This window comes from Schistocerca serialis, chromosome 7, assembly GCF_023864345.2.
Source record: "Schistocerca serialis cubense isolate TAMUIC-IGC-003099 chromosome 7, iqSchSeri2.2, whole genome shotgun sequence".
Taxonomy (NCBI): domain Eukaryota; kingdom Metazoa; phylum Arthropoda; class Insecta; order Orthoptera; family Acrididae; genus Schistocerca; species Schistocerca serialis.
The window spans coordinates 452803431-452818530 of record NC_064644.1 but is presented as its reverse complement, the minus strand read 5'-3'; positions in this window follow the sequence as shown (position 1 = coordinate 452818530).

Here is a 15100-nt window from a genome sequence, read left to right as displayed (position 1 = left end):
TTTCCTTTCTGCTGTGCGTTACTATTTGTTGGATCTGGTACTACACGTGCACGCGGCGAAACATTAAAGCCTGGTTGACCTTGCAGACCGCATTGTTGGTTAGGTACGCCAAGCGGCTGACTTTCATGCTATTGTGGTGTAAAGGTCTATTGTTACCAAAACTGCGCTTGCTGTTAATTTTATACATACTGATGATTACGATTTTATCTGTTATTAAAATTACGGCGGTAGTTGTCATTACGGGAGTGCCTACTGAAAATTGTCACATTCGGTAAAATATTTCTCATATCCGGTTTTCATTACTCGTTTCTTAATACTAGGTAGAGCAATAGTTAAAGAGCAGTTTTGATAGATATAAAGGATAGTAGAAGAAAAGGCAGCAGTGCAGAAAACTAAAGATGAAACAGCACTACTACAGCTCGGGGCCCTATGCTCGCTACGGCACATATTCATTAAAGCGTAATGAATCCCCTGAGGTCAATTACGCATTGCAAATAAATTTTAGCTTTTGCGTTGCACGCAATAGCAGTAAAATTCCAAAAGCAAATCGCTGTATTCTTGCTAATTCTAGTTTCATCATTATAGGCAATGCTGTTGTAAATACAAAAATAAATTGTCGCATCTGGTTCAAAGCTAGCTTTTGCATTACAGGTAATAGCGGTGAATGTACAAAGATAAATTGTCGTTTACAGTGCAAAGCGTGTACCTGTACGCTGTCATTATTAAGTTCTTTACATTTTCTGGCGGATAAAAATTGCTCGTAATCTACATTCTCGTCATTGAATTTGAAAACACGTTCGGGTTTGTGTGTGAATCTGTTTGTCTGTGTCATTTCGGATTTCAAGTTGCGTAGCTTTTCAGATTTTAATTCGCGTAGTCTCTGTAAATTGCTCACATTATACACGCTGCGTGACTCTGACAAATGCTCGCAAAGTGGCGGATTCTGTGACGTATTGGTGACTGAAATAATTGTTAATTCTGTTACTTTAATACTTTCGTCAATCTGGTTATTGTGTCGTTCACTTTTCTCGTCAACTTCCGTATTCGGAGTGTATGAAACTTCCACTGACTCTAAATTAACTTCGTCGCGAATCTGTACTTCGTTTTTAGGACATTCTTCAGTGACTGCATTAATTTCGTGTATCAGTGTTTCGTTTGCTGAACATTGTTCAGTGACTGCAATAATCTCGTCTTTATGTGATTCGGTTGTGCCTACACGTGTGCTACTGAATTCTTGTGCAACAGTGCCAACTTCTTCATTACTGTTATTAGCACAAGTCTTAGTATCCACACGTAATTGTCCTTTACTGTCCTGACATTGCACGGTAACAGCTGTAATCTGCTCACTAACTTGTTTGTTCCGTTCTTTAAGGTCGTCTTGTTTTTCGTTTGTGAGCTCGAAACTTTTATCAATTGCTTCGCTAAGTTGTTTGAAATTGTCGTCTAATTTTTCATTTAAGTGTTGTTTGAGATTTTCATTATCTTGTTTGTTCTGTTCCCTAAGTTGTTTAAAATCTTCACTCTGTTGTCTGACCTGTTCACTAAGTTGTTTGAGATTTTCGTCATTATTGTCAAGTTTTTCATTTAAGTGTTTGGCCTGTTCACTCTGTTGTTTGGAATTGTTATCAAATCTTTCATTAAACTGCTTAGTCATTTGTAGCAACAATGCCATAATTGGATTCGACTCAAAGTCAGCATTTCTATTCTCAGTGCTGTTTAATGGTGGATCTGGAATTGTTTCGCTTTCTGTAACCATTTGGTTATTTTGAGATTTACAAAAAGATTTGTCAGTCGAATGTACACTGTCGGTCATTATTTCGGAATTAAATGGATCCGTCATACTCTCACTACACTGCCCATTTTCATTCGAAAAATTTGTCTGTACATTACTTGGATTTTCTAAATCGGGTGTGTTAAGCTCGGCAGCGCTCATTACTATAGACCGCTCCGCGTCATCAATTGTCGTCAAGTTAACAGACGAGACAATTGAGTTCGTTTGTTCATCATTAAGGTGAAAGTCATCATTAGTGGTTGGAATGCACTGATTGTTAGTGAACGCAGGATTGTCATCATTACGCTGCGTATCACAATTACTATCGGTAAAGTCATTTGAGCCGGTAATTTCGTTCGTAATACCTCGCGATACACTATTCACAGTCTTTCGCGGCATTTTTACAATAGTCAAAATTTTTCACAAAACAAATAAACACAATGCAAAAGCAACACACAAATACAACAAAGCAACAAATTGCCGTTGACCTGTAGAAGGAAAGTCACAAGATTAGTAAAAGCGTTGCGCCAAATCCTAATTATATCTAAGCAAATAAGAGCAGATATCTGACTGTCGCTCAAAAGACTCTCAACGAAATTCGATCCTGGACTGGGTGTCGCCAAGTGTAACCTCCCCACAAAAATTTGAAAGAAAGAAATATGACAATATTTAATTATGAATGCTAATGGACATTGCGCTATGCGTAACCTGCGCACAATGAAATGTACTGACAATGGGAACAAAAATGTGAAATTCGCAATCTGACTCAAATATAAATTCCTCACGAAAAATTAAAGTCCATTCAGTGATAAGAAAATTCAATTAAACCGAAATATCGGTCTTTGGCCCTGTGTAAAACAATCAGAATTAAAGTCTTACCTCAGAATAACTGGATGTCACATTTCTGCTCTTATTTCTGCGCACGGCTTGGAGGAACTGCATTGCAAATAATAATATTCCTTTTTTTTGTGAATTTACTGAAATTTTTCTTCAAAAGAAGTGGAATGAAATGGGAAGTGCAACGAAATCTTTAGTTCAATAAAAAATAAAATTTTTGAAAAATGCTTTTGAAATCAAAATTATTATTGGGGGACTTGTTAGAGATTGATTACAATAAATAAGTTTTACATTGTCTAATGATTATATTAATTAACAGTGTACCTCATTCAGCATCTTGACCAGTGTTGCCGACCGCCTGCATCACACAACCGCACTGGGCTGCTACTACTGACCGACCGCTCTGCATGACGACTACTAGCGTACTGCACTGCACGACTACACAGAGCTACAGACTCGCAACGACTGCTGGACGCAACAGAGAACCGCTCGCAACACTCGCGCGGTCAAGCGCAAACCCTCTGGTCACAGATGCTACAATGCCTCGCCATCGCTGCTATGTTACATACGTGTTTCAAATATAATACCCTTGACCATATTTAAGCTCTTGAGGTGTGATGGTAATGGAAACACCCCCAGCTTGTCACAAGTGAGTAATGCCCATGACTGGGCAGATGATGCTGTTTTTATCAAGACTGACCCTGACCGCATTTTGGACAAGCACTCCACCTCTCCATACTTGTCCTCTAAATGCTCTACAAAAAAACAGGCTTCATCGAGACAAAGGAGTCCCAATCAGCTCTCGTACGTATGAGGTACCAGGGTGAATAACGTTTGCTGCCATCCTTAGCCTGAAGTTCCTCCCATGGTGTGTCCAGGGAGGGGAACGATTTAGGATCATACTTCTTTGCATTCTACTGAGACTTGGAACGCTTAGTGACTGGTGGCGCTTGATCACCAGCAAGTGATGACTTCGTACACTTCACTGCGCGTCATCCGCCCTGATGCCACCCACTCTGACCAGGGGCCCACCCCATGGGCGCCAACCAGCCACAGCAAAGGCCACCTGGTAGGATAGCCTCTGCCAGGCGTCCCGATGTCCCAGGGTGACAGCCATCTACTCCTTGACATACGTGGGGAACTAATGGCGCAGGCATCAGCAGAGCGATCCCTGCATAATCAGGGAGCTACAACCAACAGGGTAAATGTCTGCCCTACTGCAACGGACTGGCTACTGCGCTGGATATGAGGTGCAAAGAATTCCATGGTCATCATCGGCGCAGAAAACAACACTGCATAGTGGGTGGAGGAAAAAGCACACAGGAAGGTGTTCTCGCTCAAGAGATGGAGGATGAGTGGGACTGCAACGCCACGACGAGTGGGCTAAAAATCTCAATGCATGATGGACACGATGCATCATGTGAGGCACCCTTCCCCAATTGGCTCACTCTTCGGGAAAATTTTGAAAAATGGTCAAACCCTGCAGGGGACCATTGCATAAAGGCCGAAAGGTGTGAGACTCCTTTTAGTCCCTCTTACGACAGGCAGGAATACCTCGGGCCTATTCTAACCCCGAGCATGCAGGGGGTGTTGCAGTGGGCAGTGGTGGTAATATTTTGGCTGATCAGTGTATGTTCGCCTATCTCATCTGATTAAACAACCAGTTCCTCAGTAGTGTCCAAGGAAAGTGAACTACATTTTTAGGCATCTACGATATTGGCCGTTGGTGAAGTTTACCTCTCATGGAAAACAAGTGGATGAAGAAGATTTTGTGGAGAAAAATTCAAGATCTCGGTCTGACTGACGAGTACCATCACAATGAAAATTTAAGACATGTCAGCATGTGTACAGCACTGGCGTTTTTAAAACCAGAAGACATAAATAATGGATGGGTTAAGATTAATGTGCAAGCTCCTGATAAAAAAACCCATGTCTTTGACTACTTCGTGCATACTTGAATGAGGATATCCCCATCGCAATGTGGAACTGCTGTAATAAAGTTGACAAATGCTGTTGAAGGGCAACAGAATAAATACTATTACTGAAAACTCCTATCCTAGAATCAACTATTTGGTGGAAGCCTGAATAAGGAAGTTGAACTCACAAATTGCATGTAGGTCAAGTAGGAGATCAATCTTCAAGGGATGAAGCTACCAAAAATTATGAAGTGACTGGTAAAAATTAGGTCCTACTTGGAAACCACTGTCCACATTCAGAACACCGAACTAAATCTATTCACAAGTTAAAAGCCTGTGAAATGACTGAGTCCATGCAGTTTATTTGATTAAAATTATTAATTATATTGAAGAGGCGATATTTATTAATTTAAGTTGTATTAATAAATAAAATGTAATGCACCTCTAGCATATAAATGATGAAGCCTACGTACAAAGAAGAATTTTTCGCTGCTGATAAGGGTAATTTCCCAGAGGAAATAATTGTTTAGAGTTTTGCACAGTTTGCCCTTATAAGGGAAAGAATTAAATGGCCAGGTTGGGGAAAGTGGCCACTACTTATTTGATGCCTTCAACGGTGCTGTTTCCTATCGAGAGGTGACCACAGTAGGTATAATCAACATTATTAGTGTTTTTAGATAAGTCACTTTTATTACTTTAGTTGATTCACTGTTTTGTAGAGCAATAGGTTTTTCCGATATCACTGTTTACGCAATGCCTTTTGGCATACAAATGTAAGTCACTGTCGTTTCCTTCGGTTGTAGTGTTTAGCGTGTGAAACACTGATATGGACATGGCGTCCGATCGGAAAAACCTGCCACGCCACACGTCAGGAAAAGTGGCCAAGGTGGCCTCTTTTCCGACGGATGGTCACTATTCCCCACCATTTTCTATCTGTTTATCCCAATCTGAATTAGCTAATTCCATTTGTTGTTCACTTCATAAAAATTAAAATTAAAACATTACAAATCGTTTTCTACACAAAACAAATATCCGCTATTCTGCTCTTTTAGAAGTGTGTCAAGATACCAAGACAAAATACAACTGAAGCAGTAAAGGATGATGAAATACCTTTTTCAGAAGCAGCATAACAATTCAATATTCCACATTATACGATGAAACTAGAAGTTTTAGGGGAAAAAATAGATGTAGTTGGCAGTAAAAAAGTTATGGGCAGCTTAAGGGCAGCGTTCAATGAAGAACAAGAGCAAAAAAACTTAATTACATTTTTGAAATTGAAAAAGCGATTTTATGGAATTACAGTGGAATTACTGCGACGATTAGCATTCCATTTCAGAGAGCATAACAAAATAGCACATTGTTTCAACAAAGAGTCTGAAATGGGAAGTAAAGACTAGGTGGTGTGCTTTACAGAATGATATGTTAATATTAGTCTTATGAAGCCAGAACCTACCTCTATGGCTAGAGCACAGGCGTTTAACGAAGTGAACGTAGACAAGTTTTTTGATAGCTTGAAAACGTTGCAAGGCAAACAATGTCATCCTGGTCATCGTCTTTATAATATAGATGAAAGAGGTCTTGCGACAGTTCAGTCCAAGAACAGCAAAGTACTTGCACTCAAAGTAAAATGGTAAGTCGGGGCCGCTACTTTAGCTGATAGAGGTTTGCTGTCGACTTCTGTAGTGTCCACATATGCAGAAGGAAATTTCATCTCTCCTTTTGTAATCTTCCCTAGGCTTGAATGAACATTGAAGATAAAAATGGAGCTCCGCCAGGAAACGAATCTGCGTGTCACCCCAGCAGGTGGATGCAGAGTGAAAGTTTTCTTTGGATTTTATTGACCTTTTTAAAACATGCAAAAACAACTGCTCAAGATCCAGTTCTAATCTTGGATAGTCAGTCAACCCATAATCAGAATATGGTTTCATTGATAAGACCAGAGAAAAGCATACAATTGTTGTGTGCTTGGCCCCATACTGTAGCCACAAGCTCCAACCTTTGGATGTGGCATTTATGTCATCTCTAAAGACCTACTGCACACAAGCTCGTGAAAAATTTCTTCTCAATAATCCAAGAAGAAATATTACACAGTTTCAAATAAGTGCACTATTGGCTGAAGCGTCAATGACAGGGATCAATAGCTTTAAAAAGTGTGGAATTTTTCCTCTAGATCCTAACGTGTTTACTGATGAAGACTATACTGCAGCTAGAACTACTGGTTAGATTAGATTAGATTAGTTTGTCGTTCCATAGATCCGTGCTGAGGAGGTCCTCAGGGATGTAGAACATGTCAATTTTTTTTTAAAGCTGAAATAACAGTACTAATGGTATGAATATATATAATACATTATTTTTTAAGCTGAAATGACAATACTAATAGTATGAGTATATTCAATACATTATTTTTTTAAGCTCAAATAACAATACTAATAGCGTGAATATATGCAATACTTTATTTGTTTCTATTAAAAAATTCGTCAGTGTAGTAGAAGGAGTTGGCCACTAATAAGTCTTTCAGGCTCCTTTTAAACTGATCTTTATTTGTAACTAAATTTTTTATGTTTGCTGACAAATTATTGAAGATGAGTGTTCCTGAGTAGTGGATCCCTTTTTGAACTAAAGTAAGTGCTTTTAAGTCCTTGTGCAGATCATTTTTGTTCCTGGTATTGTATGTATGAACTGAGCTGATTGTTGGAGAAAGAGATATCTTATTTAGAATAAATTTCATTAAGGAGTAAATATACTGAGAGGCAGTAGTTAGCATACCCAGTTCTTTGAAGAGGTTTCTACAGGATGTCCATGAATTTACTCCACAAATAATATGTATTACATGCTTTGGGACTCTGAAAACTTTTGTTTTACTTGAAGAGTTACCCCAAAATAGTATACCATATGACATTATGAAATGGAAGTAGGCAAAGTATGCAAGCTTTTCCATTTTTATGTCGCCTATGTCTGCTAACACTCAAATTGCAAGTACAGATTTGTTAAGGCGTCTCTGCAGTTCTGTGGTGTGCTCCTCCCAACTGAATTTATTGTCAAGTTGTAATCCCAGGAATTTAAGACTGTCAACCTCTTCTATCTGCTCTTCTTCATACTTTATGCAGATGTTGGGTGGAAACCTCTTACAGGTTCTGAATTGCATATACTGAGTCTTTTTGAAGTTTAATGTCAGTGAGTTGGCTTTAAACCATTTATCAATATCCATGAAAATGTCATTAGCAGATCTTTCTAGAACTAGACTCGACATACTATTTACTGCAATACTTGTGTCATCTGCAAACAAAACGAACTCTGCTTCTGGCAGTGTAACTGATGAGAGATCATTAATGTACACAAGAAAAAGCAATGGCCCTAAGATGGATCCTTGTGGGACACCACATGTAATTCCTTTGGATAGGGACACTAATCTTGTACCTTGTTCAAATATTGATTCCTCTCATTCTGAAACTGCTGGATCTTCTGCATGTGCTGGCTGGTTGCTTTGCATGCCAAACTGCTGCATCTTCTTCAAATAGGCCTACTGGTACATTTCTGGCACCAGCTAATGAGCTGTCTTCAAGAGCAGGCTACCTTCAGATTATAGGTGACAGGCCTTCTCCAAGAAAAGGTTCCCCTCAGCATCCAGTCACTGAAGAAACTCCATCTGAATATTCAACAGATGGGTTCCACCTAAGCCCAAAAGATGTAAGAAACTTTGCCTAAGAAAAAGTGTGACTCAAAGACAAACTAGGAGTAAAAAAGGAAAGACTGCTACAATCAGTTCAAGACTTTATAAAAATGTGTTGGCTGAAGCTTAAAGAAAAGAAGATTAAGACCTTTCAATGAAAAAAAGGAAGTTCGAAGAAAAAAAGACGCATAAGGCCAATATTATATAACATACGAGAACACAGAATGGGTACCTTTGAGAGATGAAATAATGAAGGCAGCAGAGGATTAAGTTGGTAAAAAGAGGAGGGATAGTAGAAATCCTTGGGTAACAGAAGAGATATTGAATTTAATTGATGAAACGAGGAAACAAAAAAATGCAGTAAGAGAAGCAGGCAAAAAGGAATGCAAACGTCTCAAAAATGAGATCGACAGCAAGTGCAAAATCACTAAGCAGGGATGGCTAGAGGACAAATGTAAGGATGTAGAGGTATATATCACTAGGGCTAAGATAGATACTGCCTACAAGAAAATTAAACAGACCTTTAGAGGAAAGAAAACCACCTGCATAAATATCAAGAGCTCAGATGGAAAACCAGTTCTAAGCAAAGAAGGGAAATCAGAAAGATTGAAGGAGTATATAGAGAGTCTGTACAAGGGCGATGTACTTGAGGGAAATGTTATTGAAATGGAAGAGCACGTAGATGAAATGAAATGGGAGATATGATATTGCGTGAAGAGTTTGACAGAGCACTGAAAGATCTAAGTCGAAACAAGGCCCCAGGATAACTATTGATTGCCTTGGGAGAGCCAGCACTGACAAAACTGTACCATCTGGTGAGGAAGATGTTTGAGACAAGTGAAATACCCTCAGACTTCAAGAAGAATATAATAATTCCAATCCTGACCCTACGACTTATCTTAGAGGATAGATTAAGGAAATGCAAACCTATGTTTCAAGCATTTGTAGACTTAGAGAAATATTTTTGACAGTGTTGACTGGAATACACTCTTTCAAATTCTGAAGGTGGCAGGGGTCAAATACAGGGAGCGAAAGCCTATTTACAATTTGTACAGCAACCATATGGCAGGTATAAGAGTCGCGGGGCACGAAAGTAATGCAATAGTTGAGAAGGGAGTGAGACAGGGTAGTAGCCTATCTCCGATCTTATTCAGTCTGTATACTGAGGAAGCAGTAAAGGAAACAGAAGAAAAATTTCGAGTTGGAATTAAAATCCATGGAGAGGAAATGAAAACTTCGAGGTTTGCCGATAACAATGCAATTTTGTCAGAGACAGCAAAGGACCTGGAAGAGCAGTTGAATGGAAGGAACAGTGTCTTGAAAGGAGAATATAAGATGAACATCAACAAAACCAAAGCGAGGATAACGGAATGTAGTCGAGTTTGATCAGGTGATGCTGTAGGTATTAGATTAGGAAATGAGACATGGAAAGTAGTAGATGAGTTTTGCTATTTGGGAAGCAAAATAACTGATGATGGTCGAAGTAGAGAGGATGCAAAATGTAGACTGGCAATGGCAAGGAAAGCGTTCATAAGGTTACCTTCCAATCAGAAAGCTGTTGCACTCAGCGACTGTTATACATGGTGATTCAAAAAGAATACCACAACTTTAAAAATGTGTATTTAATGAAAGAAACATAATATAACCTTCTGTTATACATTATTACAAAGAGTATTTAAAAAGGTTTTTTTTCACTCAAAAACAAGTTCAGAGATGTTCAATATGGCCCCCTCCAGGCACACGAGCAATATCAACCCGATACTCCAACTCGTTCCACACTCTCTGTAGCATATCAGGCATACAGTTTGGATAGCTGCTGTTATTTCTCGTTTCAAATCATCAATGGTGGCTGGGAGAGGTGGCCGAAACACCATATCTTTAACAAACCCCCATAAGAAAAAATCTCAGGGGGTAATATCAGGGCTTCTTGGAGGCCAGTGATGAAGTGCCCTGTCACGGGCTGCCTGCCGGCCGATCCATCGCCTCGGGTAGTTGACGTTCAGGTTTCATAACTAACCTTTTAAGTAGGACTCCCCATACAGTTGATTGTGGAATTTGCAGCTCTCTGCTAGCTCTGCGAGTCGATTTTCCTGGGCTGTGAACAAATACTTGCTGGATGCGTGCTACATTTTCATCACTCGTTCTCGGCCGTCCAGAAATTTTCCCTTTGCGCAAACACCCATTCTCTGTAAACTGTTTATACCAACGTTTAATACACCACCTATCAGGAGGTTTAACACCATACTTCGTTCGAAATGCACGCTGAACAACTGTCGTCGATTCACTTCTGCCGTACTCAATAACACAAAAAGCTTTCTGTTGAGCGGTCGCCATCTTAGCATCAACTGACGCTGACGCCTAGTCAACAGCGCCTCAAGCGAACAAATGTACAACTAAATGAAACTTTATAGCCCCCTTAATTCGCCGACAGATAGTGCTTAGCTCTGCCTTTTGTCGTTGCAGAGTTTTAAATTCCTAAAGTTGTGGTATTCTTTTTGAATCACCCTGTATTGACTTGTAAATTATAGATTGCAACGATCAGTCGTCCTTTTCAAATATAAAAAGGACAACTGATCGCTGCAATCTATAATTTACAAGGAAAGTGTTTCTGAAGAAGAGAAATTTGTTAACCTCGAGTATAGACTTATGTGTTAGGAAGGCTTTTCTGGAAGTATTTGTAAGATAAATAGTTTAGACAAGAAGAGAATAGAAGCTTTCGAAATGTGGTGCTACAGAAGTATGCTGTAGATTAGATGGGTAGATCATGTAAGAAATGAGGAGGTACTGAATATAATTGGGTAGAAGAGGAATTTGTGGCACAACTTGACTAGAAGAAGGGATCGGTTGGTAGGGCATTTTCTGAGGCATCAAGGGATCACCAATTTAGTATTGGAGGGCAGTGTGGAGGGTAAAAATCGTAGAGGGGGACCAAGAGATGAATACACTAAGCAGATTTAGAAGGACATAGGTTGCAGTAGGTACTTCGAGATGAAGTAGCGTGCACAGGATAGAATAGGAAGCAGAGCTGCATCAAACCAGTCTCTGGACTGAAGACCATAACAACAACAACAAGGTAACACAAAATAAAGGTAAGAATCTAAAAGTGAGACCGAACACTAAGGTGTTTCTGCTAAAAAGAATCTTTTTCAAGAACTGGAGGAAATTTCCACTGATGAGAACAGTGGCATGGGCTGCTTTTACTGCAAGGAAGTGTTTTCAAGATCTAGAGAAAATTACGTATGGCTATGATGTCGGAGCTGTAAACACTGGGCTCATGAACTGTGCACTGCATGGGATGAGGACGATGACAACTTCATGTGCCCATTTTTTAGATGTGTTCATTTTGTTTCTGAGTAGATCAACTGTGAATGAATTAGACTAATATAACCTATAATTAGTCTGAGTTCTCTTTTGCATCCTTAAGAAAAATTAATGTTACTCATTTCTTGACATTTTTGTGTCAGCAATGTATTGCAACAAGTTCCTCCCACATTAGTATCGTTGTTCTAACACTTATCAAGGGTGAAATAAAAAATATAATAATAACATTTTAACTAACCAGGCTGTTTGGCAATGGAGGCAAAGGACTGGCAACTTTACCCCATGAGGTAGGAAAAGATGGCCACTATGTAAGCATTCAGGAACTCGTTTATATTTTGTAAAATACAAACTTTTCCCTTAGCTATAAATAATTGCTGTGGGACCTTACAGTATGTACATTGGAGATGTCTATGATAAAAGCTGGTTTCATGAAAATTCAATTTCTCTTAAGGTGGCCACTATACCCCTTCTTCTCCTATTTGTTTCTTATGTACAGTTTTCTGAAACTGCATACTTGCCTACCAGGTTACTTGAGAGAACCATTACCACCATGAGATGGCACAAAAAATGGTAGTGTCTGAAATGCGAAACGAAAATTGTTCAAATAACAGTACAAGTTTTATCGTCTATAAACAAGCTGAAAGTGTTGTCTGACCTCATAGTAAGCCTGAAACAACAATAGGTCTATATGTATCCATGCATATTTTCGTATTACACATTTAAAACAACAAAAACCCAATTACTTACAATTTTTTGAATAGTACTCTAATCGAAAATTCTGAGGTAGCATTAATCTACGCGATAGTGGTTATATTTAACACTTCGGAACGTGGCTAATGAATGATTCTCTGGGACATTGCGTAAATTTTAAACATTAATACACAGTTTTGTGATTCGAGTTAAATCGCAGCAGTACTCCACACTGCAGCTGCGGGCAATCGCTTCCATTTCGAACAGTACATCGCGTTTATACAGTCACCAGTATCTGTAAAATGAGTATCCGTCTCACGAAATTGTTAGCCTCGTGCATAAGTTCAAAGCATTTTTGTTTTGCATGTTGGTCTTCCGGTTGCTATGGGTTTATTAATCGATTGTCATTTTTAATTACCCTAACTATGGACGCTAGAAAATGGAGTGCTAAGTGAAGAAATCGGAACTTCTCCGACGTCTTATTCTGTTTACGTTCAGTAGAGGGGTGAGAGCAGCTGAGGCAAATAGAAACATTTTCGCCGTGTTTGGAGATAAGACCATTGGAGCACGGCAAGAAAATTGTTTCTCGTTTTGTATTTCGATGTAACTGTCATCAAGGAGTGTAACTGAATGAAATTTAAAATGTAACAATACCACAGAAGGAAAGTTGCTACTCACCATGTGTGTGTGTGTGTGTGTGTGTGTGTGTACTGCTGACAAAGGCCTTAATGGCCGAAAGCTTTAATTGTGTGAATCTTTTTATTGTGCCTATCGCGAATCAGCATCTCCGCTATATGGTGAGTAGCAAATTTCCTTCTCTGTTATTGTTACATTCCATCCTGGATTTTCCATTGTTTGAAACTTAAAATGTTTGTTCGACACAACAAACGGTCATCAAGCCACAATCACTAAAACAATGAAATTATTAAAAGCTTACATAACTAGTTTCTACACACAGAGTCGTCATTTTCAAATGTAATCTCAAACCTGGACAACTGCATTAATAACTGCAACCACACTTCTTTCAAATTCACTAAACCAGTAAACTGTAACAAAGGCAACAGAAACAGTGCACCAGACGTGATGACAATTTTTGGTTGATAAGTCATTTCACACCTTCATGCAGTTTAGGTGAAAACTGCACCCTTTGTGCTATCATACATTTCACGTATTGACGTTAGCGGCTCTTCATGTGCGGGAAGATCTTGGAGGTTTGATGAAAGTCGTTTAAACACAATGATCCACATCACTGTTCTCGAGAACTAACAAATGTGATGAACTACCATCATTCCACCACCGTGCGACATTTGCATGCGATGGGGTGGGTTCAAGAATCGGGCGTCTTCATACCGAATGCTATAAGCCAGAGTCACAAAAATCAGCGGGTGGCCATATGGGCATCTCTGCGTGGTCCCTATCAACTAGATCTCGAACACCACCGGCCATTCCTGCCCCGTATCGTTACTCGAGGCGAGAGGTGGTGTCTTTATGCTAACGTAAGGAAAAGGATGGAAAGGTTGAGCCAAACAATGCCTTAGTTCCCTGTACATATCTCTGCGCGTACCCACAAAAGATAAAGTTACGCATCGGGTAGAAAAGAGCTGCTGTGGTGTACTGTTAATTGCTTCGCCGAGGTTTAACTATCACTGCTAGGGTTACCATAATCAAGGACGAAAATCAAGGACAAAATTCGGTGATTATAATGCTGTGGTTGAAACACGAACCGATATGTTGTGCAAGTGACCATTGATTTACATTTCAGTTGAATCTTCATTTTCAATACTCATTTGTATGCTTTCTACAAATGATAGGTATTGTTTATTGTTACGTACCTGCAATGCATTGTACTTAGCCACACACTTTGCAAATAGCCTTATTTTCGTTTCTTCCACGTTTAATACTTGGAAACGCATCAATATATTCTTCTCGGAAATGTACTTTTCGTTTCGACATTTTAAATTTCAAATTCTGTGCAATAACAACACCAGAAGTACACTTCGCACAGCTGATTGTTAACTTTACACGACCAAAGAATATCAGATACCGACAGCAGAGACTTTGTAAACCAACAGCGGAAAACTGAAACAATCGCAAAGAATCGATTATTGCACTGCTTCCACAGTCTGTTCTGAAAATAGCCGAGCGATTCTGAAGTGACATGGAATATCAGCACAGGTTTCCACGGCTACCGTCAAGTTTGCATGAGTTATGAAACAGTTGATCGGAGGCCAGTGGCAAAATTTGTGTAAAATTTTTTTTTTTTTTACATACTAGCCACTTTTTTCGCGGACATTTTCCTCTTCGTCCAGGACACCCGTCACCGAGCATAAAATCGCCGACTGTCCGCGAAATCCGCGACGTATGGCAACCCTAATCATTGCTGACATATATGGTGAACAACTGAGAGGTCGTGCAGATTTGATCCAAGAACAACGACCAGGAAGATTGCGTGAAGTGATTCTAATCCACGATAACGCCCGCCTGCATTTTGGGAGACTGGCAAAACACTATACAGGAATTGGGTTAGGAAGACATTCCGCATCCACGGGCTCGACGAGTTCTCCTCAAAACGACGTGATTTCTACAGTTGCCGAATCGAAAAGTTACCGTAGTGTTAGCTGACTGTTGTAAATAGTGAAGGAGAATATATTATTCATGACTGAAGTCTCTGTTATGTCAGTAAACTTACGGTATGCAAAACAACCCAATATCATAAATGATTAAGGAATCTGAACATTCAGCTATAACAGTACTAATTATAAGCTCATGCTCATCAAACTCTAAATATGAATTTATGACCTTTATAGTTATTTGCTTATACAAGGTGCAATGACACGTTTTAAACTGCTCGTCGTTGTTGAACACTGCCATTACCTGACAGAGGCGGCGTCCGAA